Source organism: Bubalus bubalis, chromosome 12 (genome assembly GCF_019923935.1).
Source record: "Bubalus bubalis isolate 160015118507 breed Murrah chromosome 12, NDDB_SH_1, whole genome shotgun sequence".
NCBI classification, from domain to species: domain Eukaryota; kingdom Metazoa; phylum Chordata; class Mammalia; order Artiodactyla; family Bovidae; genus Bubalus; species Bubalus bubalis.
Window position 1 is genome coordinate 59,109,073 of NC_059168.1, and position 24,869 is coordinate 59,133,941.

General features: G+C 38.2%; 1 non-coding gene across 1 annotated transcript; it reads left to right on the top strand.

Moving 5' to 3' along the window:
* The first annotated feature begins 24,183 nt into the window (after nucleotides 1-24,183).
* Nucleotides 24,184-24,256, top strand: TRNAT-UGU. Its single transcript has one exon. It is a non-coding gene; the product is annotated as a tRNA-Thr (tRNA).
* Nucleotides 24,257-24,869: the final 613 nt, after the last annotated feature.

Consider the following 24,869-nt stretch of genomic DNA (forward strand, 5'->3'; position numbering starts at 1 on the left):
GGCAAACTGAGACTCATGATCAAGCAACACACAAATTATTAATTGGTTACCTGTTTTTCCTGGTGGTTCAGATGGTAAAGAACCTGCCTGCAATGCAGGTGACCCAGGTTCAATTCCCGGATCAGGAAGATCCCCTGGAGAAGGGAATGGCAACCCACTCCAGTATTCTTGCCTACAGAATTCCATGGACAGACCATGGGGTCGCAAAGAGTCAGACACAACTGAGTGACTAACACACACAGTGACATCAATCAAGAGTCTGACATTTCAATGGGAATTTGCTGTATGACTCAAGGAACTCAAACTGGGCTCTGTGAGAATGGGCAGAAGGTGGGAAGGAGATTCAAGAGAGAAAAGACATATGTACACCTGTGGTTAACTCATGTAACTGTATGACAGAAATCAAACCAATATAGTAAAATAATCATAAATCAACTAAAAATAAGTAAATTAAAAAAAAAGAGTCTGTCATTTGATTGGTATAAGTCTTTATTTTTCTTTTTTTTTATTTTTGCAGGGAGGTATATGTACTTTCATAGCTATTTTTGTTGGGTGGTGATGTGAGGCTGCATGAAGTTTTTAACTACAATTCATTCCTTTTCTGATGTATAAGTCAATGTGATAAGTTGCATTATGGCTAAAAATACTTCTTGTCCCTTCTTGGGCATTCCTTTTCGTGGTGTATATACTCCTTTTATGGAGTATAATTTCAAATTTCTTGGCCTCAAACACAAACACTCAACTTACTTTGGCCAATCAGTTACCAGTGTGATGTAAGAGAAAACATCAATGTTCATTTCCCTCAAATCATTTCTGCATTAGTTCCAACTTACATTTTATATATGAGGTTGGTAATGTCTTACATAAAGGGTCTACAGTAGGCCTGAATACTGGAGCAAAATAGCATGAAAAAAATCAGAGCCAACTCATGATAGACAAGCAGTTTCATAAAGAAGCACACATTTGTGAGTCACTGAGATTTGGGGGTTGTTTGTTATAGTTTCATAATTTAGCCTAAACTGATGTAGTAAGTCCACTAAGGGAATGGTTTATTCCAGGCTGGGAGAATAAAAAGAAAAAAAACATGTGAATACTATCCTTTATTTAACAATTGACTCATTTACTTAGCCTTGTCTTTTTTTCCACCTAATACCTCAATACTCTTGACTATATCTGTTTCAATTATGCATTTTCATGACTTATATATGCACAAGTAAACATAAAATGCCCTATCAATGGTCTATACCTCTAAACTGGTTACTATTCATAAAGACTGGTTCTCTGTCTGGACTTAATGATACATACATAAGAAACTTCGATCAAGATATCTTGAAATCCCTGGGATACCACAATTATCATCTCTAGGGATTTCATTTATATTGGGGGTTTCAGCTCAGCCCAGATTCACAGGATAGGTTTTTAGAAGGAAAAGGTTTTTACTGTAGATTTTCTAAATTTCACATACTAGAGGGAAATTTCTCAAAGTTAAAATTGTAAAAGTGAATATATTATGAGATAAAATCATGTAGAATAAATACCTTACCTTAAATATGTTCTTGAATTTTAGAGGCAAAAGGACGGTAAATGTATAATCATATAATCCTCAGCTGTTTACCTTTGTAAAACACTCTCAACAGGTAAAATTTATCCAGATTTTATCTTAGGAGACATGTATTATACTTGTACCCTATGGGATTGAACATCTCTACCTAGTCATCCGTCCTGTAAACATTTCAATGTAAAGTAAACAGACCACACCTATAGAAGTTGATTCAAATCAACTTGAGTTTTCCGACCTGACTACAGGATGCATTCCACCAAATTAATTAAGTGACTTGAGAGGTCTTTTTCTAAATATTAAATTACTCCTTCCACGAGTTGTCAGATAATGCCTAGAAATAAGCCAGGGGAAATTCTGATGAAGTTTCATGGAAAGAACCCTAGATTAAAAATTGTATCTGCTCTGGGAGTTGGTGATGGACAGGAAATCCTGACATGCTGCAGTCCATGGGGTTGCAAAGAGTCGGAAACAGCTGAGCGACTGAACTGAACTGAACTGAAATTATAATCCTGAGCTATCCCACTTATCTTTGTTGAATTTTAGTATTACTTTTGGAAAATACATCAAGGCTTTATATTGTCACCCTGCTTGTTTAACTTATATACAGAGTTCATCATAAGAAATGCTGGACTGGATGAAGCACAAGCTGGAATTAAGATTGCCGGGAGGAATATCAATAACCTCAGATATGCAGTTGACACCACCTTTATGGCAGAAAGTGAAGAACTAAAGAGACTCCTAATGAAAGTGAAAGAGGAGAGTTAAAAAGCTGACTTAAAACTCAACATTCAAAAAACTAAGATCATGGCATTCGGTCCCATCACTTCACGGTAAATAGATGGGGAAACAATGGAAACAGTGACAGACTTTATTTTGGGGGGCTCCCAAAATCACTGAAGATGGTGACTGCAGCCATGAAATTAAAAGATGCTTGCTCCTTGGAAGAAAAGTTATGACCAACATAGATAGCATATTAAAAAGCAGAGACATTACTTTGCCACCAAAGTTCTGTCTAGTCAAAGCTACGGTTTTTCCAGTAGTCATGTATGGATGTAAGAGTCGGACCATAAAGAAAGCTAAGTGCCAAAGAACTGATGCTTTTGAACTGTGGTATTGGAGAAGACTCTTGAGAGTCCCTTCAACTGCAAGGAGATCAAACCGCTCAATACTAAAATAAATCAGTCCTGAATATTCATTGGAAGGACTGATACTGAAGCTGAAACTTCAATACTTTGGCCCCCAGATGTGAAGAACTGACTCATTGGAAAAGACCCTGATGCTGGGAAAGATTGAGGGCAGGAGGAGAAGGTGATAACAGAGGATGAGATGGTTGGATGGTATCACCAACTCAACGGACGAGTTTGGGCAAGCTCTGGGAGTTGGTGAAGGACAGGGAAGCCTGATGTGCTGCAGTCTGTGGGGTCACAAAGAGGTGGACACGACTGAGTGACTGAACTGATAATCCTGAGTCTATCCCACTTATCTTTGTTGGGTTTTAGTATTATTTTTTGGAATATGAAGTTATTTGACTAAATTTTTTCATGCTGATCTATATAGCAAATTCCATATAGGTAGACAGTGTGCCTGAAGAACTATGGACTGAGGTTCTTAACATTGTACAGGAAGTGGTGACCAAAATCATCCCCAAGAAAAAGAAATGCAAGAAGACAAAATGTTTATCTAAAGAGGCCTTACAAACAGCTGAGAAAAAAAGAGAAGTGAAAGGCAAAGGAGGAAGGGAAAGATATACACAACTGAATATACACAACTGAAACAGTTGTTCCAGAGAAAAGCAAGAAAAGATATACACAACTGAACACTTGATCTGGAGAAGAGCAAGGGAAGACAGGAAAGCCTTTTAAAGTGAACAATGCAAAGAAATAGAGGAAAACAATAGAAGGGGAAAGTCTAGAGATTTCTTCAAGAAAATTAGTGATACTCAGGGAGGATTTCATGCAAGGAGGGACTCAATAAAAGACAGAAATGTCGAGAACCTACCAGAAGCAGAAGATATTAAAAAGAGGTAGCAAGAATACACAGAAGAACTATAAAAAAGAGATCTTAATGATCCAGATAGCCACAATGGTGTGATCACTCACCTAGAGCCAGATATCCTGGAGCATGAAGTCAAGTGGGCCTTAAGAAGCATTACTATGAGCAAAGCTAGTAGAGGTGATGAAATTTCAGCTGAGCTATTTCAAATCCTAAAAGATGATGCTATGAAAGTGCTGCACCCAATATGCCAGCAAATATGGAAAACTCAGCAGTGGCCACAGGACTGGAAAAGGTCAGGTTTCACTCTAATCCCAAAAAAAAGCAATGCCAAACAATATTCAAGCTACTGTAAAATTGGGCTCATTTTACATGCTAGCAAGGTAATGTTCAAAATCCTTCAAGCTAGGCTTCAGCAGCATGTGAACTGAGAAATTCCAAATGTACAAGCTGTATTTTGAAAATGCAGGGGAACTATAGATCAAATTGCAAATATCCATTATATCATTTTTTAAAAAGCAAGAGAATTCCAGAAAAACATGTACTTCTGCTTCATTGACTATGCTAAAGCCTTTGACTATGTAGATCACAGCAAAGTGGAAAATTCTTAAAGAGATGGGAATACCAGATCATCTTACCTGTCTCCAGAAAAACCTGTATGCAGGTCAAGAAGCAACAGTTAGAATCAGACATGAAACAACGGACTGGTTCAAAACTGGGAACCAGTTTGTCACACTGCTTATTAACATATATGCAGGGTACATCATGTGAAATGAAGGGCTGGATAAAGCAAAGCTGGAATAAAGATTATATCAATAGCTCAGATATGCAGATGATACCACTCTAATAGCAGAAAGCAAAGAGGAACTAAGAGCCACCTGATGAAGGTGAAAGAGGAGAGTGAAAAAGCCAGCTTAAAACTCAACATTCAAAAAATAAAAATCAGGGTATCCTGTCCCATCAAATTATGGCAAAGAAATGGGGAGAAAGTGAAAACAGTGGCAGATTTATTTGGGGGGCTCCAAAAATCACTGTGGATGGTGACTACAGCCATAATATTAAAAGATGCTTGATCCTTGGGAGAAAAGTCATGACAAACCTAAACAGAATATTAAAAATCAGAAACATCACTTTATAGACAAAAGTCCATATAACCAAAGCTATGGTTTTCCCATAGTCCTTTATGGATATGAAAGTTGAACCATCAAGAGGGCTGAGGGCCAAAAAAATTGATGATTTCAAACTGTGGAGCCGGAGAAGATTTTTAAGATTCCTTTGAACAGCAAGAAGATCAAACCAGTCAATATTAAAGGAAATCAATCTTGAATATTCATTGGAAGGACTGATGCTGAAGCTCCAATACTTTGGCCACCTGAAGAGCCGGCTTATTGGAAAAGACCCTGATGCTTGGAAAGATTGAAGGCAAGAGGAGAAGAGGGCAGCAGAAGATGAGATGGTTGGATGGCATCACCAATGAGTTTAAGGAAACTCTGAGAGATAGTGAAGGACAAGGAAGGTTGACGTGCTGCAATCCATGGGTTGCAAAGTGTTGGACACGACTTAGCGACTGAACAATCTAGGACTCAGGGCATATCGAAATCCTTTTTTCTCTGAAGACCTTAACGTTTAGTTGAATTTCTAAATTAGCTAATTTTTAAATAAGTAAAGAGTTAAGAATTCACCAAATTTAACATGATAACACTTTGAACAAGGTCTCACCTTGGCCTAAAGGACTGTAAATTTGATAACAGAGGAAGTAGTCCTGGGCTAGAAAATGCTTTCTAATACCACTGCCTCCGTTTTGTTCTTTTTTAATTAGAGTATAATTGCTTTACACTGCTGCATCAGTTTCTGCTGTACAGCAAAATGAATCAATTGTATGTATACATATATCCCCTCATTTTCGGATTTCATTCTCATTTATGTCACCACAGAGTACTTAATAGAGTTTCCTGTGCAATAGAACAGGTCCTCATTAGTTATCTATTAATATTTTATACATAGAAGTGTACATATGTCAATCCCAATCCCCAATTCTTTCCAACTCCCCTTACCCCCTTGGTGTCCATACATTGTTTCTCTGCATCTGTGTCTCTATTTGTTTTATAACAAGATCATCATACTATATTTCTAAATTCCACATATGTATTAATATTCAATATTTGTTTCTCTCTCTCTTTATTTATTTGGGGCTGTGCTGGGTGGTCATTGCTGTGCACAGGCTTTCTCTAGTTGCGATGAGCAGAGGCTATTCTTTGTTGGGGCACGCAGGCTTCTCATTGTGGTGGCTTCTCCTGTTGCAGAGCACAGGCTCTAGGGTACATGGACTTCAGCATTGTGGTGTGTGGTCTTACTAGTTGTGGCTCCTGGGCTACAGAGTACAGGTTCCGTAGTTGTGGCACATGGGATTAGTTGCTCCACTGCATGTGGGATCTTCCGGGATCAGGGATCAAACACATGTTTCCTGCATTGACAGGCAGATTCTTTACTACTGACCCATCAGGGAAGCTCTGTTTTTCTCTTTCTGACTTGCTTCACACTGTATGACAGTCTCAAGGTCCATCCACATCTCTCCAAATGACACAACTTTGTTTCTTTTAATGGTTGAATAGTATTCCATTGTATATATGTACCATATCTTCTCTGTCCATTCCTCTGTTGATGGACATGTAGTTTGCTTCCATATACTGGCTATTGTAAATAGTGATGCAATGAACACTGAGGTGCATGTATCTTTTTGAATTACAGTTTTCTCTGGGTGTATGGCCAGGAGTGGTATTGCTAGGTCATATGGTAGTTCTATTTTCTGTTTTTTAAGGAACCCCCATACTGTTCTTGATAGCAGCTGTATCAAGTTAGATTCTCATTAATAGAGTAAAAGGGTTCGCTTTTCACCAAATGCATTCCAGCATTTATTGTTTGTATAATTTTTTTATGATTTCCATTCTTACTGATGTGAGATAATACCTCATTGTAGTTATGATTTGCATTTTTCTAATAATTAGTGGTGTTGAATATCTTTTCATTTGTCTTTTTTGAAGAAAAGTCTAGTTATTCCACACATTTTTTGATTAGGTTATTTGTCTTCTTAATATTGAGCTGCAGGAGGTATTTGTACATTTTGAGAATTAATCCATTGTCAGTTACTTCTTTCACAAATATTTTCTCCTATTCTGAAGTTTGTCTTTTTGTTTTGTTTATGGTTTCCTTTGTTGTGCAAAAGCATTTAAGTTTAATTAGGCCCCATTTGTTTATTTCTGTTTTTATTTTCATTATTCTAGGAAGTGGGTCAAAAAGATCTTGCTTTAATTTATGTCATAGTGTTTTCTTCCTATGTTTTCCTCTAAGTTTTATAGTGTCTGGTCTTACCTTTAAGTCTTTAATCCATTTTGAGTTTATTTTTGTGTACTGTATTAGGGAGTGTTCTAATTTCATGCTTTTACGTGGAGGTGTCCTGTTTTTCCAGCATCCCTTATTGAAGATGTCTTTTCTCCATTGTATATTCTTGCCTCCTTTGTCATATATTTGGTGACCAAAGGTGTGTGGATTTATCTCTGGGCTTTCTATACTGTTCTATTGATTTATATTTCTGTTTTTTTGTGCCAGTAACATTGTCTTGATTACTGTAGCTTTGTACCACAGACTGATTTCTCCAGCTCCATTTTTCTTTCTCAAGAGTATTTTGGTTATTTGGGGTCTTTTGTGTTTCATACAGATTTTTAATTTTTTGTTATAATTCTATTTTTAAAATGCCATTGGTAAGTTGATAGGAATTGCATTGAATCTGTAGATTGCCTTGAGTAGTATATTTTCAGAATATTGATTCTTCCAGTCCACATATATGGTTTATCTCTCCATCTGTTTGTGTCATCTTTGATTTCTTCCATCACTATGTTATAGTTTTCTGAGTACTGTCTTATGCCTCCTTAGGTTTACTCCTAAGTATTTTATTCTTTCTGTTGCAATAGTAAATGTGATTGTTTCCTTAATTTCTCTTTCGTATCTTTTGTTGATAACATATAGAAAAACAAGATTTCTGTGTATTGGTTTTGTATCTTACAATTTTCCAAAGCACTTTGATGAACTCTAGTAATTTTCTGGTGGCATCTTTAGCATTTTCTATGTATAGTATTATGTCATCTGCAAAGAGTGACAGTTTTTCTTCTGCTCTAATGTGTGTTCCTCTTATTTCTTTTTCTTCCCTGATTTCCATGGCTCAAGCTTTCAAAACTATGTTGAATAAACGTGGTGAGTGTGGATATCCTTGTCTTGTTCTTGATGTTAGTGGAAGTGCTTTAGGTTTTCACCATTGGAAATGATGTTTGCTGTGGGTTTGTTGTATATGACTTTATTATATTGAGGTTAGTCTTCTCTATGTCCACTTTCTGGAGAGTTTTTGTCATAAATCAGTATTGAAACTTATCAAAAGCCTTTACTGCATCTGTTGAGATAATTGGATGGTTTTATTCTTCAATTTGCTAACATAGTGTATCAAAATGATTGATGAATCATTGCATCTCTGGGATAAATCTGACTTGATCACCGTGTATGATCCTTTTAATGTATTGGTGGATTCTGTTTGCTAGTATTTTGCCAAGGATTTTTGCATCTATGTTGATCAGTGTTACTGAGCTGCAATTTTCTTTTTTTGTGTGATACATTTGTGCAATTATGGTGGCTCAGATGGTAAAGAATTTGCCTGCAATGTGAGAGACCCGAGTTCAACCCCTGGGTTGACAAGATCCCCTGGAGAAGAGACTAGCTACCCAATCCAGTCTTCTTGCCTGGAGAAACCCATGGACAGAGAAGCCTTGTGGGCTACAGTCCATGGGGTTGCAAAGAGTTGGACATGACTGAGTGACTAACAGTCATGTAATTATGATATCGGGGACTTGGTGTCCTCTCTTAGAATGAGATTGGGTGGGTTCCTCCCTATGAAATTTTTGGAAGAGTTTGAGAAGAATTATGTTAGCTCTTCTCTAAATGTTTGATAGAATTTGCTTGTTAAGTTACTGGTCCTGGATTTTTGTTGTAATATTTTTAATCAAAGTTTCCATTTCAGTACTTGTGATTGGTTTGTTCATTTTTATTTACTTATTTTTGGCTGTGTCAGGTCTTAGTTGCATCACACAGGCTCTTTGTTGCTGCACATGGGATTTTTCACTGTGGCATGCAGGCCATTTTTTTGCAGTGCACAGACTTCTCTCTAGTTGTGGTGTGTAAGCTCCAGAGTGACTGGGCTCTGTAGCTGTGGGGCATGGGTTTGTATTCGAGGACACATGAGCTTTGCAGTTGCTGCACAGAATTTCTCATTGAGGCATGCAGGCTCAGAAGTTGTGGTAAACGGGCTCAACTAAGGATCCTCAACATAGGATCTTAGTTCCCTAACAGGGAATTGAACCCACATCCCCTGGGTTGAACCCACTGGAAAGCTGATTCTTAACCACTAGACCACGAGAGACATCCTGCTTGGCCTATTCATAATTTTTATTTCTTCCCAGTTCAGTCTTAGAAGCTTGCACTTTTCTAAGAATTTAATCATTTCTTCCAGGTTTTCCCTATTGGCATATAGATGCTTGTCTTCTAAAGGAGATCAGCCCTGGGTGTTCTTTGCAAGGAATGATGCTAAAGCTGAAACTCCAGTACTTTGGCCACCTCATGCGAAGAGTTGACTCATTGAAAAAGACTCTGATGCTGGGAGGGATTGGGGGCAGGAGGAAAAGGGGACAACAGAGGATGAGATGGCTGGATGGCTTCACTGACTCCATGGACGTGAGTTTGAGTGAACTCTAGGAGATGGTGATGGACAGGGAAGCCTGGCATGCTGCGATTCATGGGGTCGCAAAGAGTCGGACACGACTGAGCAACTGAACTGAACTGAACTGAGATGCTTGTAGCAGTCTTTTATGATGTTTTGTATTTCTGCAGTATCGTTTGTAACTTCAACTTTTTTCATTTCTACTTCTATTGATTTGGGTCCTCTCCCTTTTTTCCTTGATGAATATGGTTAAAGTTTTATCAATTTTATCTTCTCTAAGGAGTAGTATTTCGTTTCATTGATCTTTGCTATTGTTTTATTTGTTTCTATTTCATTTACTTCTGCTATAATCTTTATGATTTCTTTCCTTCTACTAACTTTGGGGTTTTTTGTTTGTTTGGATTCTTCTTTCTCTAGTTGCTTTAGTTGTAAGGTTAGGTTGTTTATTTCAGATTTTTTTTGTATCTTGAGGTAGGATGGTATTTACATAAATTTCCCTCTTAGAACTGCTTTTGCTCTATCCCACAGGCTTTCAGTCATCATATTTTCATTGCCATTTGTTTCTATTTGGTTTTTTTTTTTTTTTCCTCTTTGATTTCCTCAGTGATCTCTTGGTTATTTAGTAGTATGTTGTTTAGCCTCCATGTGTTTGTGTTTTTTAAGTTTTTTTTCCTTGTACTTGATTATTAATCCCATACCACTGTGGTTGGAAAAGATGCTTGGTATCATTTCAATTTTCTTCAGTTTACTGAAGTTTGATTTGTGATCCAAGACATGATCTGTCTTGAAAAATATTCCGTGTGCACTTGAAAAGAAAATGTATTCCATTACTTTCAGATGGAATGTCCTATAAAAATAGATTTAGTCTTTCTGGTCTAACGTGTCATTTAAGTCTTCATCCATCATCCATCATGTGCCCAGTCATGTCTGACTCTTTTGAGACCCAGGTTCCTCTGTCCTTGAAATTTTCCAGGCAAGAATATTGAAGTGGGTTGCCATTTCCTTCTCCAGGCTGTCTTCCCAACCAATGGATCGAAACTGCATCTCTTGGGTCTCCTGCATTGGTAGGTGAATTCTTTCTTTACCACTGAACCACCTGGGAAGCCCTGTTTAAGTCTTGTGTTTCCTTGTTAATTTTCTCCCTGGATGACTTATCCATTGGTTTAAATGAAGTGTTAAGTCTCCAATTCATATTGTGCTACTGTCAAATTCCCCTTTTGTGGCTGTTAGAATTTGCCTTATTTATTAAGCTGCTCTTAAGTTGCGTGCACAAATATTCACAATTACTTTATCTTTTTCCTGCACTGACCTCTTGATTATTACATAGTACCCTTCCTTATATCTTGTAATAGTCTTTATTTTAAAGTCTATTTCATCTAATATGAGTATTGCTACACCAGGATTCTTTTGATTTCCATTTGTAAAGAATATTTTTCCTATCCCCTTACTTTTAGTCTGTATGTGTTCTTAGGTCTGAAGGGGGTCTCTTGTAGATAGCTTATATATAAGTCTTGTTACTGTGTCCATTCAGCCAATCTGTTTTTTTTGTTGTTGTTGTTGGGACATTTAATACATTTACATTAAAAGTAATTATCAATATGTGTGTTCCTATTGCCATTTTCTTAATTGCTTTTGACCTATGTTTCTTGCCTAGAGAAGTTCCTTTAATGTTTGTTGTAAAACTTAGTGGTGCTGAATTCTTTGAACTTTTGCTTGTCTGTAAAGCATTTGATTTCTTTGTCAAATCTGAATGAGATCCTTGATGGGGAGAGCAATCTTGGTTGTAGGTTTTTCTCTTTCATCATTTTAAATATGTTCTGCCACTCTCTTCTGGCCTGCAAATTTTCCACTGAAAATCAGTTGATAACCTAATGGGAATTCCCTTGTGTGTTATTTGTTCCTTTCCCTATGCTGCTTTTAATATTTTCTGTCACATTTAATTTTAGCTTGATTAATATGTGTTGGCATGTTTATTTTGGAGTTATTCTGTATGAGTCTTTCTGGGCTTCCTGGACTTGGGTGACTATTTCCTTTCCCATGTTAGGGAAATTTTTTACAATAATTTCTTCTAATATTTTCTCAGACCCTTTCTGTTTCTCCAAAATAGAAAGGAAACTTGAAAGATGCAAAGAAAATATAAAGCAAAAACATAAAAATGATCCAAAAACAAAAAAAACAACGAATAAAAACACCAAAAAAAACCCAAAACAACAAAAAGAAAGTAAAAGAAAAAAATTTTAAATAAGTAAAAATTTTTTAAATCAACAAAAACTGAACAAAATTAAACAAAATAAAAAAAAGAATAGCACTAATAAGAATAGTTTCCAGTGGCCTCTTCTGTTAGTGTCTTTGCTCTCACAGTGAGCTGCAGCCAACACCTACCTCTCCAGGAGGCCCTCTTGTTATCACTAGCTAGGTCCCTGGATCTGTTGTGGGCAGTATAGGGCCAGCACAGACTCTGACCTGGCCCAACTCTTGCATATACTTGCCCCCAATATCACTGCTGCCAAAGTTAGACTGGTCTCCAAACACTTGTTGTCTATTCCCATAGTCCAGATGCAGGTTTTACCAAGCTTATTGTGAGGATTTAATTCATAGCTCATGTAGCAGCAAGGCCAGATTTCCATTCTTTTCCTTAGTGGCACCACTCCTGGGGCTCATCTTTGGCTTTTCTCCACCTCTGCCTGTGTGTGACCCTCAGGCATCTGTCCCCTAATCAGGCAAGAGGGAGCAAAAGCAGCAGCTGACTGGGGCACTTACTCAGATTGGGGTTGGGTGGGGCAGGTATGATGGCCACAACTAAGGTGTGTGCCAAGTGCCCGCTGAGGCAGAGACCAGAAGGCAGTTGCAATAGAGCAGGGTGTACTTGCTCTGGTGGCAGTCCCTCCCAGTGACCACAGAAGCAGGGGCTGGCATGTGAGGGCTATGGTTACCCCACCCCTTGCACACCAGTCAAGAATGACACCTCATTTCCCAGGCAGACCGCACTTCCTCTAGGGGCATTCCCAGCCAAGGAGCCATTCAGTCTTTACCCTTGTGTTGTATCCACATGGTCAACAGCAATCCTGTCCCTGAATCTGTTCTCTTAACCCCATGCTTTAGCACTCATCCCCCTTCAGCATTGGCAGATTCCTGTCTCAGGCAGGAGGGTCCAGGACAGACTCTGGAGGCTTTGTGAAGGGTGGTGCTCAGGACCCTGGAGCTTACACAGATGGAGGAGACCATGACTTGAAGTGTGAGTGAGCCTGTTTAGAAGGGTCCCCTCCTAGTGCTCACAGAGACCAAGCTCATGGGCAAGGAAGGCAGTTGCCATGGCAGCCCCACCCCTTGCATGCCACTCAACAATGATGCCTTGCCCCTGTGGTATCCTGGGCTTTTTCCAAAACTTTCACAGTTGTGAAGCTCTTAGTTCCTCTTCCTTCAGGCTGTCTTTTCAAAGCCAACAGCTGTCTCCTCCCTGGGTCCACTTTCCAGCACCCAACCCGTTTCTGTGATAGGAGACACACAGCTCAGGCTGGGAGTCACAAGGCTGCAGCACAGACCATATGAAACAGGAGGAAAGGGGATGAGGCACAACTTTGGAAAGAATGACACAGCCCAAGGACACAACATAAAATGATTAGGATCAAATGGGTCCAAGATGTCAGACAAGTTGACTTCAGCTAGACCTTAATCCTCAGTATATGCTCATTGTAGCACATCAGCAAGCTAAATGGCACACCCAGAGGCACCATGACAGTTCCAAAGCTGACCATAAAAGACCGAAAAGTGGCAGTGGCCCAATTCCTGGAAATCTCCCTCCCACAAAAAACAGTTGAAATAATCCTCCCACTCATTAGCCTATGAAATTTGTTCAGTTACTTAGTCATGTCTGACTGCAACCCCATGAAATGCAACATACCAGGCTTCCCTATCCTTCACCATCTCCAAAAGTTTGCTCAAACTCATGTCCATTGAGTAAATTATGTCATTCAACCATCTGTCGTCCCCTTATCTTCCTGTCTTCAAAATTTCCCAGGATCAGGGTCTTTTCCAATGAGTCAGCTCTTTGCAACAGGTGGCCAAAATATTGGAATTTTAGCATCAGTCCTTCCAATGAATAATCAGGGTTGATTTCTTTAGGACTGACTGGTTTGATCTTGCTGTCCAAGAGGCTTCTACAGTACCACAGTTCAAAGGCATCATTTCTTTGGTCCTCAGCAATTTTATTGTCCAACTCTCATATCCGTACATGACTACTGGAAAAACCGTAACTTTGACTATACGGACCTTTGTCAGCAAAGTAATGTATCTGCTTTTTAATACTTGTCTAGGTTTGTCATTTCCTTTCTTCCAAGGAGCAAGTGTCTTTCAATTTCATGGCTGCAGTCACCATCTGCAGTGATTTTGGAGCCCAAGAAAATAATGTCTCATTGTTTCCCCATCTATTTGCCATGAAGTGATGAGACCGGATGCCATGATCTTAGTCTTCTGAATGTTGACTTTGAAGTCAGCTTTTTCACTCTCCTCTTTCACTTTCATCAGAAGGATCTTTAATTCCTCCTCTCTTTCTGCCATTAGGGTGGTGTCATCTGCATATTTGAGGTTATTGATATTTCTCCCAGAAATCTTGATTCCAGCTTGTGCTTCATTCAGCCTGGCATTTTTCATGATGTATGTACTCTGCATATAAGTTAAGTAAGCAGGGTGACAATATACAGCCTTTATGTACTCCTTTCCCAATTTGGAATCAGTCCATTGTTCCATGTTTGGTTGTAACTGTTGCTTCTTGACCTGCATATAGGCTTCTCAGGAAGCAGGAAAGGTGGTTTGATATTCCCATCTCTTTAAGAATTTTCCACAGTTTGTTGTGATCTACACAGTCAAAGGTTTTGGTGTAGTCAATGAAGCAGAAATATGTGTTTTTATGGAATTTTCTAGGTTTTTCTATGACCCAATGGACATTGGCAATTTGATATCTGGTTCCTCTGCCTTTTCTAATTCAGCTTGTACGTCTGGAAGTTGAAGCCTAGCTTGAAGGATTGGGGGCATTATTTTGCTAACACGTGAAGTGAGAGCAATTGTGTGATAGTTTGAATATTCTTTGGCATTGCCCTTCTTTGGGACTGGAATGAAAACTGACCTTTTCCATCCCGTGGCCACTGCTGAGTTTTCCAAATTTGCTGGCATATTGAGTGTGGCTCTTTCACAGCATCATCTTTTAGGATTTGAAATAGCTCAGCTGGAATTCCATCATCTCTACTAGCTTTGTTTATACTAATGCTTCCTAAGGCCCACTTGACCTAACACTCCAGGATGTCTGGCTCTAGGAGAATGATTACACCATTGTGGTTATCTGGGTCATGAAGATCATTTTTGTATAGTTCTTCTGTGCATTCTTGCCACCTCTTCTTAATATCTTCTACTTGTGTTAGGTCAATACCATTTCTGTCATTTGCTTAACTTTGCATGAAATGTTTCATTGGTATCTCTAATTTTCTTGAAGCGATCTCTAGTCTTTCCCATTCTATTGTTTTCCTCTGTTTCTTTGCATTGTTTACTTAAAAGGGCTTTCCTATCTCTCCTTGCTATTCTTTGGAACTCTGCATTCAGATGGGTATATCCTTTTGTCCTTTGCCTTTGCTATGGAGCCTATGAAATTACCCTCTCCATAAGCTAACTGTGCCACATATTGAGGCCGCACTCACCCTCTGCAATGGCCCACATTCTGTCTGTGAAGTGTTTCTCTCTGAATAAGCCACTTCTTACTTATCCATTTGTCTCTCACTGAATTCTTTCTGCAATGAAACATTGAGAACCTGAGTTTCATTAGGTCCTGAAACCAGGTCTGTGTTCACGGGTGGAAGACCATAGGTTTGGGCCAGGTTCACGTCCCAGCCACCTGGGTTCAAGTCCCAGGCAGGGTTTTGGCCAGGTTTGAGTCCTGGCCTCTTGGGTTTGAGTCCCAATCTAAGCTACATTTTCACATGTACACAGTTTTATTTTGTCCTGTCTTCCACAGACTGTCCACTGAGCTCTCCTTTGATCCCCCAAAGGTTATTTTCTGTCCCCGCTGATTTCCCCACTGCAAGGGGGGTTTTCTAAGTGCAAGATCCTCTTCTCGCCCTCAGTTTACCACCATGGTACCTGGTCACTTGTTTGTTTCCTCTTTTCTTTCTTTCTTTCATCCTACCCAATTGAGAGGGAATTCTGCTTGTCCTTTTAGATGTCTGAAATCTTTCACAAATGGTCAGCATCCGCTCTGTGCGATGTATTCTCACATTCATTTGCAGATGTATTCTTGATGTCCTTATAAGGAGAAACTAACTCCATGTTCTCTTATTCTGCCATCTTGACTCCTCCCCTCTGCACCTCTTTTCTTACTAGTTTATTTCTAATAAACCTGGAATACTATCACTTTTTCTTCTACTTTCTTTGTCCAGGGCTGCCAGATGGGCTTCTTTCATAAAATATTCCTTTCTGGAAGAAGAGTGAGTATAAGAAAGACTTGTAAAACAGCTACAGATACTAACAGCAGCAACTCTACTAGCAACCAACGGGAAAAATTTTGTAGAGCCTGAACTGAGCATATGTAAGCCTTGCACTGTTCCCTTATCACTTAGAGATAAACTTGTGGATTCAAGTAAACTCAAGTCATTTCTTTCAGGTAGAGGGGAAGGATATATATATAACAAAGGGAAGTGCTAGGTGTGTATCTCAAGTTTGGAGTATACGGTAGGGACCCCTCCAAATGTATCTCTTTGGACTAAATTTCTGGAAAATTGGAGTGGATATAAGGCCTAACGTGCTCATATGCTTAGTTCTTAGAGATTTTATTTTATATTCCTCTAATACAGTAAAGTAAGAGGATACAATTTATTAAAAAGGGAGAAAGAGAAAGAATACAATTAAGCACAAAACTTTCTTGACCTTAATTTGGTGGCTAAAAATCTTCAAGACCTGCTTTTGAAAGACAGTCCTACTACTGACAAAAAAATCATGTCTTAACTAGCCATTTCTGTTAGTGATGATTTGCCAGGAAAGTAGCTCAGGATTCTTTTAGAAGAGATTATCCAGAACCAAATCTCTCCTCTCATCAAAGCACTTTTACTGGAAATCTAGAGATTCATGTGTCTTGAAGAATATCAGTTGTGATATTTTTATGAAAATACTCAGTTTTAGGTTTGACTTTCATAAAATATTTCTAGCAGTATCTAATAAGGATAAGATTATATATAAATTCTTTCTAACCTAATAGATTTCTAATAATATAGATCATTTAGTATTTTTATAAACAGTAATTTCACTAGTGAAATTTAAATATACTATTTAATTTAACAGCATTTGCTGAGCACTATCTGTGCCAAGCATTGTGCCAGACTCATCTTTCCATGCAGTGTGGCCTGAACTAGCAAAGACAAAAATAGGTTACAAAAGCAATAGCTAGTTGGCTTAAAACTCAGCATTCAAAAAAACTAAAACCATGGCATCTGATCCCATCACTTCATGGCAAATAGATTCTTTCTGGAGTTATTTCTCCCCTGATCTCCAGTAGCATATTGGGCACCTACTGACCTGGGGAGTTCCTCTTTCAGTATCCTATCATTTTGCCTTTTCATACTGTTCATGGGGTTCTCAAGGCAAGAATACTGAAGTGGCTTGCCATTCTCTTCTCCAATGGACCACATTCTGTCAGTGGACCACACTCTACACATGGACATCAGCAGATGGTCAACACCGAAATCAGATTGATTATGTTCTTTGCAGCCAAAGATAGAGAAGTGCTATGCAGTCAGCAAAAACAAGACCGGGAGCTGACTGTGGCTCAGATCATGAGCTCCTTATTGCCAAATTCAGACTTAAATTGAAGAAAGTAGGGAAAAACCACTAGACCATTCAGGTATGAGATAAATCAAATCCCTTATGATTATACAGTGGAAGTGAGAAATAGATTTAAGAGACTAAATCTGATAGATAGAATGCCTGATGAACTATGGACTGAGGTTCGTGACATTGTACAGAAGACAGGGATCAAGACCATCCCCGTGGAAAAGAAATGCAAAAAAGCAAAATGGCTGTCTGGGGAGGCCTTACAAATAGCTGTGAAAGGAAGAGAAGTGAAAAGCAAAGGAGAAAAGGAAAGATATAAGCATCTGAATGCAGAGTTCCAAAGACTAGCAAGAAGAGATAAGAAAGCCTTCCTCAGCAATCAATGCAAAGAAATAGAGGAAAACAACAGAATGGGAAAGACTAGAGATCTCTTCAAGAAAATTAGAGATACCAAGGGAACATTTCATGCAAAGATGGGCTCAATAAAGAACAGAAATGGTAGGGACCTAACAGAAGCAGAAGATATTAAGAAGAGGTGGCAAGAATACACAGAAGAATTGTACAAAAAAGATCTTCACGTCCCAGATAATCACGATGGTGTGATCACTCACCTAGAGCCAGACATCCTGGAATGTGAAGTCAAACAGGCCTTAGAAAGCATCATTACGAACAAAGCTAGTGGAGGTGATGGAATTCCAGTTGAGCTATTTCAAATCCTGCAAGATGGTGCTGTGAAAGTGGTGCATTCAATATGCCAGCAAATTTAGAAAACTCAGCAGTGGCCACAGGACTGGAAAAGGTCAGTTTTCATTCCAATCCCAAAGAAAGGCAATGCCAAAGAATGCTCAAACTACCACACAATTGCACTCATCTCACATGCTGGTAAAATAATGCTCAAAATTCTCCAAGCCAGGCTTCAGCAATATGTGAAACGTGAACTTCCAGATGTTCAAGCTGGTTTTAGAAAAGGCAGAGGAACCAGAGATCAAATAGTCAACACCCGCTGGATCATGGAAAAAGCAAGAGAGTTCCAGAAAAAACATCTATTTCTGCTTTATTGACTATGCCAAAGCCTTTGACTGTGTGGATCACAATAAACTGTGGAAAATTCTGAAAGAGATGGGAATACCAGACCACCTGACCTTCCTCTTGAGAAACCTGTATGCAGGTCAGGAAGCAACAGAACTGGACATGGAATAACAGACTGGTTCCAAATAGGAAAAGGAGTACGTCAAGGCTGTATATTGTCACCCTGCTTATTTAACTTATATGCAGAGTACATCATGAGAAACGCTGGGCTGGAAGAAGCACAAGCTGGAATCTAGATTGCTGGGAGAAATATCAATAACCTCAGATATGCAGATGACACCACCCTTATGGCAGAAAGTGAAGAGGAACTAAAAAGCCTCTTGATGAAGGTGAAAGAAGAGAGTGAAAAGGTTGGCTTAAAGCTCAACACTCAAAAAACTAAGGTCATGGCATCCGGTCCCATCACTTCATGGGAAATAAATGGGGAAACAGTGGAAGCAGTGTCAGACTTTATTTTTTTGGGCTCCAAAATCACTGCAGATGGTGACTGCAGCCATGAAATTAAAAGACGTTTACTCCTTGGAAGGAAAGTTATAACCAACCTAGATAGCATATTCAAAAGCAGAGACATTACTTTGCCAAGAAAGTCCTGTCTAGTCAAGACTATGGTTTTTCCAGTGGTCATGTATGGATGTGAGAGTTGGACTGTGAAGAAAGCTGAGTGCCGAAGAATTGATGCTTTTGAACTGTGGTGTTGGAGAAGACTCTTGAGAGTCCCTTGGACTGCAAGGAGATCCAACCAGTCCTTTCTGAAGGCGATCAGCCCTGGGATTTCTTTGGAAGGAATGATGCTAAAGCTGAAACTCCAGTACTTTGGCCACATCATGCGAAGAGTTGACTCATTGGAAAAGACTCTGATGCTGGAAGGGATTGGGGGCAGGAGGAAAAGGGGACGACAGAGGATGAGATGGCTGGATGGCATCACCGACTCGATGAACATGAGTTTGAGTGAACTCCAGGAGTTGGTGATGGACAGGGAGGCCTGGCGTGCTGTGATTCATGGGGTCGCAAAGAGTCAGACACGACTGAGTGGCTGAACCGAACTGAACTGATGAACCTCTATTTCACTCAGGAGGAAACTTAGGTAGAGACTATTTAAGCATCTTAAGATGATTCAGTAGATAATGACAGGACCAGGACTAAAGTCAACAGTCATATTATTAAAAGAATATTTAGAACATAATCTGTGATTTGTTTCGATGATTACGTCATTTTTCCCACTCACTGCACCATATTTGACCATCATACTGACCGGCAGTGAGGGAGTGGCTAAGACTGAGGCTTATTTCTAAGAGGATAGCACTCCCTCTGCCCTATCTATCCTTGGACTCTATCCAGGTATGACAGACAGGCCTCAGCCAATTCTTTCCATATTTCTCTATACCTGGCTCTTTCATCATCTTGGATCACTAGTTTCCTTTGACTTGAGGAGCAAACTTCTCACAACTTTATCTTTTCTCTGTGGCTATTTTGGAGACAGGAATAAAGCTCAGAGGGAAAACTACTCTTTGGAGTCTTTAACTCTAGAAGCAGATGTAGATGTATACCTTTGAAAAAAATTAATATTGAAGATGTATCACCCATTTATTTATTATTACAGAGATAAATTATTTCTGAGAACCAGTTCTAAAGCTTAGAATTTAATATGCAAGGAATCCAGTTTAAATTGCTAAAAATACTTCAATGAAAAAAATCTTTGAAATACATGAAATTTATGAAAATGTTAACAAAAACCATAATTAACACACCTTTTAATATGTAATTCAAAATAATTCAAAACCCTAGAAGGAAGTATAATGAGTTATTTCACAACATGTGTTCTGGAGTAAAGGTGGCTTTGTTTTTAATTCTAGCTTCACCATTTCCTTCCTGTGTAATGGTGGACAAATTATTTCTTTTTTTTTTTAATTCATTTATTTTAATTAGAGGCTAATTACTTTACAATATTGTATTGGTTTTGCCATACATCAACATGAATCTGCCACAGGTGTACACGTGTTCCCAATCCTGAACCCCCCTCCCACCTCCCTCCCCACACCATTCCTCTCAGTCATCCCGGTGCACCAGCCCCAAGCATCCTGTATCCTGCATCGAACCTGGACTGGCAAAAGAGACACAGATGTATAGAACAGTCTTTTGGACAAATTATTTCTTACTGGAGTTCACTTTCTTTACAAATGGAAGTGGTGCCACTTTAGTGTGTCTTTCAGATTTGTGCTATAAAGGTTAAAAAAGCTATTGCAAGTAAATTGCTCAGCATAGTACCTGGTAGTGATAATAAATATGAAGAAACCAAGAGAATACATCAAGAATGACAAATGGTGGATAAAATCCCTATAAAGAATGATCATGGATATATTGCAGCAAAGGATGGTGAAACTCCACAAGATATCTCTAGCATCACATTGCCTGTTGTTTGCTGAGTATTTTCTGCCCTAATTGGATCTAAGCCCTATGCTTTCCTCAGAAAATTCCTAAGCATTGAGCCAAAAGCCTTGCCCATTTCTGACTTCCCACAGTTTTCACAGGGCATGCTATCAAACCTTACTGCAAGTGACAAGTTTTAAACTTCAGCCTTATCATGAGTCTACCTGAAATGAACAGTTGATTCTTTCCAGTAATATTTGTATCGTTCTTCACATGATGCTTCACCATTTGATACAATATCACATTCTCTCATTGTCCCAGAAGTTCCTAAAGAAACTCATAATTTTTCACATTTTAAACATAACATATTCGATCTCAGTCAAGTTTAAACCTATATCATTGGATTCCAAATTGTGTGTTTTTAAACATCAAGCGGTCTGTAAAACAAATATATTTTAATCAGTATAGATTCAAATACATGGTTTACTCAATGTGATTAAGGAAAAAAATAGTCAGAGAAATGTTATCAAGTCTAGGCTGTGTTCATCTCCAAAGTGATTTAAAATCTTAGCCACATTCAACATGGTCCCGCTAGATTTGCCTAATATGTAAATCTTACTCATTTAGTTAGTGGGTTTTTTTTTTCCTTTTCTTTATAAGCAGGCTGTTGAGAACAATTTGGTTATAGTAGCAGTTTCATTCTGCCAATGGGGTGAATAAATACTGAGATATCATACATAATCAATCATGCAAATATAACATATGTCCATATGTCCAGGGACTAGAAGAAATTACACTACACCTAGAGCATGCTGCACATTCTCACTAAATATTTATTCTTGATTTATGAATTGCTTAAAATAAGACTAGGTCATTGAGAAATCAGGCAGGGACCCAATCAGAATTTTAATGATCTTGGCTTTTTGCCCACTTTTATCATAACATGTGTCCTTTCTTCACTAACATTTAAAGTTGTGAAACACAACTTGTCATCTCATTCTCCATTTGGCTTAGCTTTTTTTTTTTTTTTTTTTTTTTTTTGCTTGTACTGAATCTGTAAACAAATTGTTATATTGACTTTCAGCAAATGGCTTTTAAAGTACTACACATAAGAGTCACCTTGGAGAGCTTATTAAAAATACAGATTGCACACTAGGTATTACCTCAGAGATCTGGGTGTGACAAACAAATATGCACTTTTAACACAAGTGTGTTGTCGAGGCCACACTCTAAAAAGAGATGTTATAGTGAAATCTTTTTTTTTTTTTTTTTTTTTTTTTTTTACTCTTGAAAAGAGGCAGACAATATTAACAATACACTGTCATTTTTGTTCTAAGAAAATTCTATTAATCAATTATGTTACCATCTCTCTGATGGTTTGACATATAAAATAGTTGTTGGGTAATGTCAATGGACAGGGAGGCCTGGCGTGCTGCAATTCATGGGGTCGCAAAGAGTCGGACACGACTGAGCGACTGAACTAAACTGAACTGAAAGTCAATGGTAATATCAGCCTTGGTCATCATTAACATGGAATGGATATTCAGCCCTTTAACAGAAGGAAGTAAGGAATTTTAATCATTAATTCTGCATACCTAGTCACTTATAATTTTATTTTTTGTACTTATTAAATGTATCTTTTCCATAAATTATAAATAAAATAAATGTGTATGATATAAGATAAAGATATTTTATAATTTAGTTTAAGAAGTATTTCAGAAGTTGATTTTTAGTAAAATTTAATGAGAATTCAGTGATCTGACAATAATATTGAGACTCACTATTAGCTGCTATATTCAAATTTGATAGCTAAATTTTGAGTCTCGATATTATCACCAGATAAAATCTGAATATGAATTTGGCTATCAAATTAGAATATAACAAAGTGTCTGCTATCAGGATACTATTTTGCTTGGGCTGATGTTAGTGATAGTTGATTGGGTTGTTTTCCCTGCAATTTTTCTTGCATTTTTTAAATTTATTTTAATTGAGAGTTATACATCTCTGTACTCTTTTACAGTCCTTTAATATATATTTCTCTCTACCCTGTCCAAGTTAGTTGCAACAGATTTCTTATAACTCATAAATATATTAAGCTCTCTCACCTTTTAAAAGCTCTTGGTTGTGTATTGTGGTCACCTACAGGGTGGTATATTTGACTCTTGTTCAAGACCGACTTTGTACCTGTTACTGGGCTAGACCATGTGTCTGCCTCACCAGTCCATTCACTGACCATAGCTAATTGGTCAAAGTATAGACTCCTGAGGAACACTAGGCAAATGAGGTTTTCTCTTCAATAAATTAGAATTGAGACCAAATAACTTTAGCTGTCTATGCTGCCTCTTAAGTGGAATAAGGTGCATAGTCCCTTCTGTGAACAGAAAGTTCTGCAGAGAGAGAACAAAACAGACATGACTCCTAAATTTTTATCTCTGCTTGGACCTCTCCTCTGAACTCCAGGCTTACATATACAACTGTCTATTTAACATCCTGATTTATTTCTAATATAACATGCTGCTGCTGCTAAATCACTTCAGTCATGTCCAACTCTGTGCAACCCCATAGATGACAGCCCACCAGGCTCCCGCATCCCTGGGATTCTCCAGGCAAGAACACTGGAGTGGGTTGCCATTTTCTTCTCCAATGCATGAAAGTGAAAAGTTAAAGTGAAGTTGCTCAGTAGTGTCCGAATCTTAGTGACCCCGTGGACTGCAGCCTACCAGGCTCCTCCATCCATGGGATTTTCCAGGCAAGAGTACTGGAGTGGGGTGCCATTGCCTTCTCCAAATATAACATGTCTAAGCCTTAAATTCTAATCTTCCTTTCCAAAGTTTCTCCACCTGTTATTCCCCATTTTACTTAATGTAACTATATACTTTGTGTATCACACACATGAAAAGCTGAGTTATATTTTACCTCTCTCTTTTATCTTATATCCATTGTCATCAGCAAATTCTATTGAATTTTTCTTTAAAACATATTCAGTCAGATCACATTTCACTATCTTTACTGTTTATTTTCCTGGTTCAAGCTCCCATCATCCCTTATGTGGGTTATTGCTATGGTCACCCAACAAGTGTTCTTACTTTCATCTTTCACCCTCTACAGTCTATTCTCACAAAAGCAGCCAGAATGATTCTTTAAAAATGCAAAATCCTGCAATTTCTCTAATCAAAACCTTGTGACATGTCCCCAGTGTGTTTATTTTGGAGGTCTAAGTCATGTCAACTACCTAAAAAACCACCATTAGTACTTGAAAACCAAAAGCCTTAATTAAGATAACCAGGTACTCTGAAGGCCTCATCTGGGCCTAGTAGAACTTGGTTTTCACTGGCTTTTACTCTTTAAAGTGACTTTAGGCATATCTTCAAACTCATCAAATTCTAAGTCTGTGCTTCTGTAAAGTGAAAAAAAAAAAAAAAAGGAAGAGGGGACTGGCATCTGCTCTCCTACTTTCCAAACATTCTTTTGAGGATAAAAATTGGGGATATATGCAAGAGTACTGCACATATATAAATGATTATCATTGGAAAGCAACACAGACCTTGAACTTTGGTATTCAAATAATGGAAGAAATATAGCATCTAAAGAATGCAGCTTTGGGACTTCCCTGGTGGTCTAGTGGTTAAGACTCTGTGCTTGTACTGCAGGGGGCATGGGTTCAATCCCTAGTTAGGGAACTAAAATCCCACATACCATGTGATATGGACCAAAAGAATTGCAGCTGTCAAGCATTGTGCTTTAGAAAGTATACGGATTTAGATTTCATCTTTATTAAAATTAAAATTTTTGAAATTTTAATTCGAAACATAAGTGAATTTGATGGGACATCTGAAAGGTGGTTACAGTAAAGGTTGGGGTGTAACCAGATCCACACATTTAGAAAATAATATGCAAAATGAGTGCAAGTTTGTTACTTTCATATAAAAATACCGAATAAAAATACATAATAGAGTCTCCAAACCACTGTATTTTTTCCATGGACAGGCTGAAAGGAAAGATGACAATCAGAAGGGAGCTTTCTCTTTCTAATTAAAAACAAAATATGTAAAAAGTTTACGTGCAGATTTTTATATACTTTGCATATTTTCCTCAAATGACTGAATTTGGGAGACCAGTAAGCTATAATTCTGTCCCCACTTCTGAGTTTTGATTTAGTAAGAACTATTCACAGGCATTATATACAAACATCATAAACAATACAACAAGAAGATAAAAAGATAGTTGACATAGCCATCAATTCCTATTTTGCCAGTAAGACCACAAGGAAAAGAATACTAGCACACATAAAAT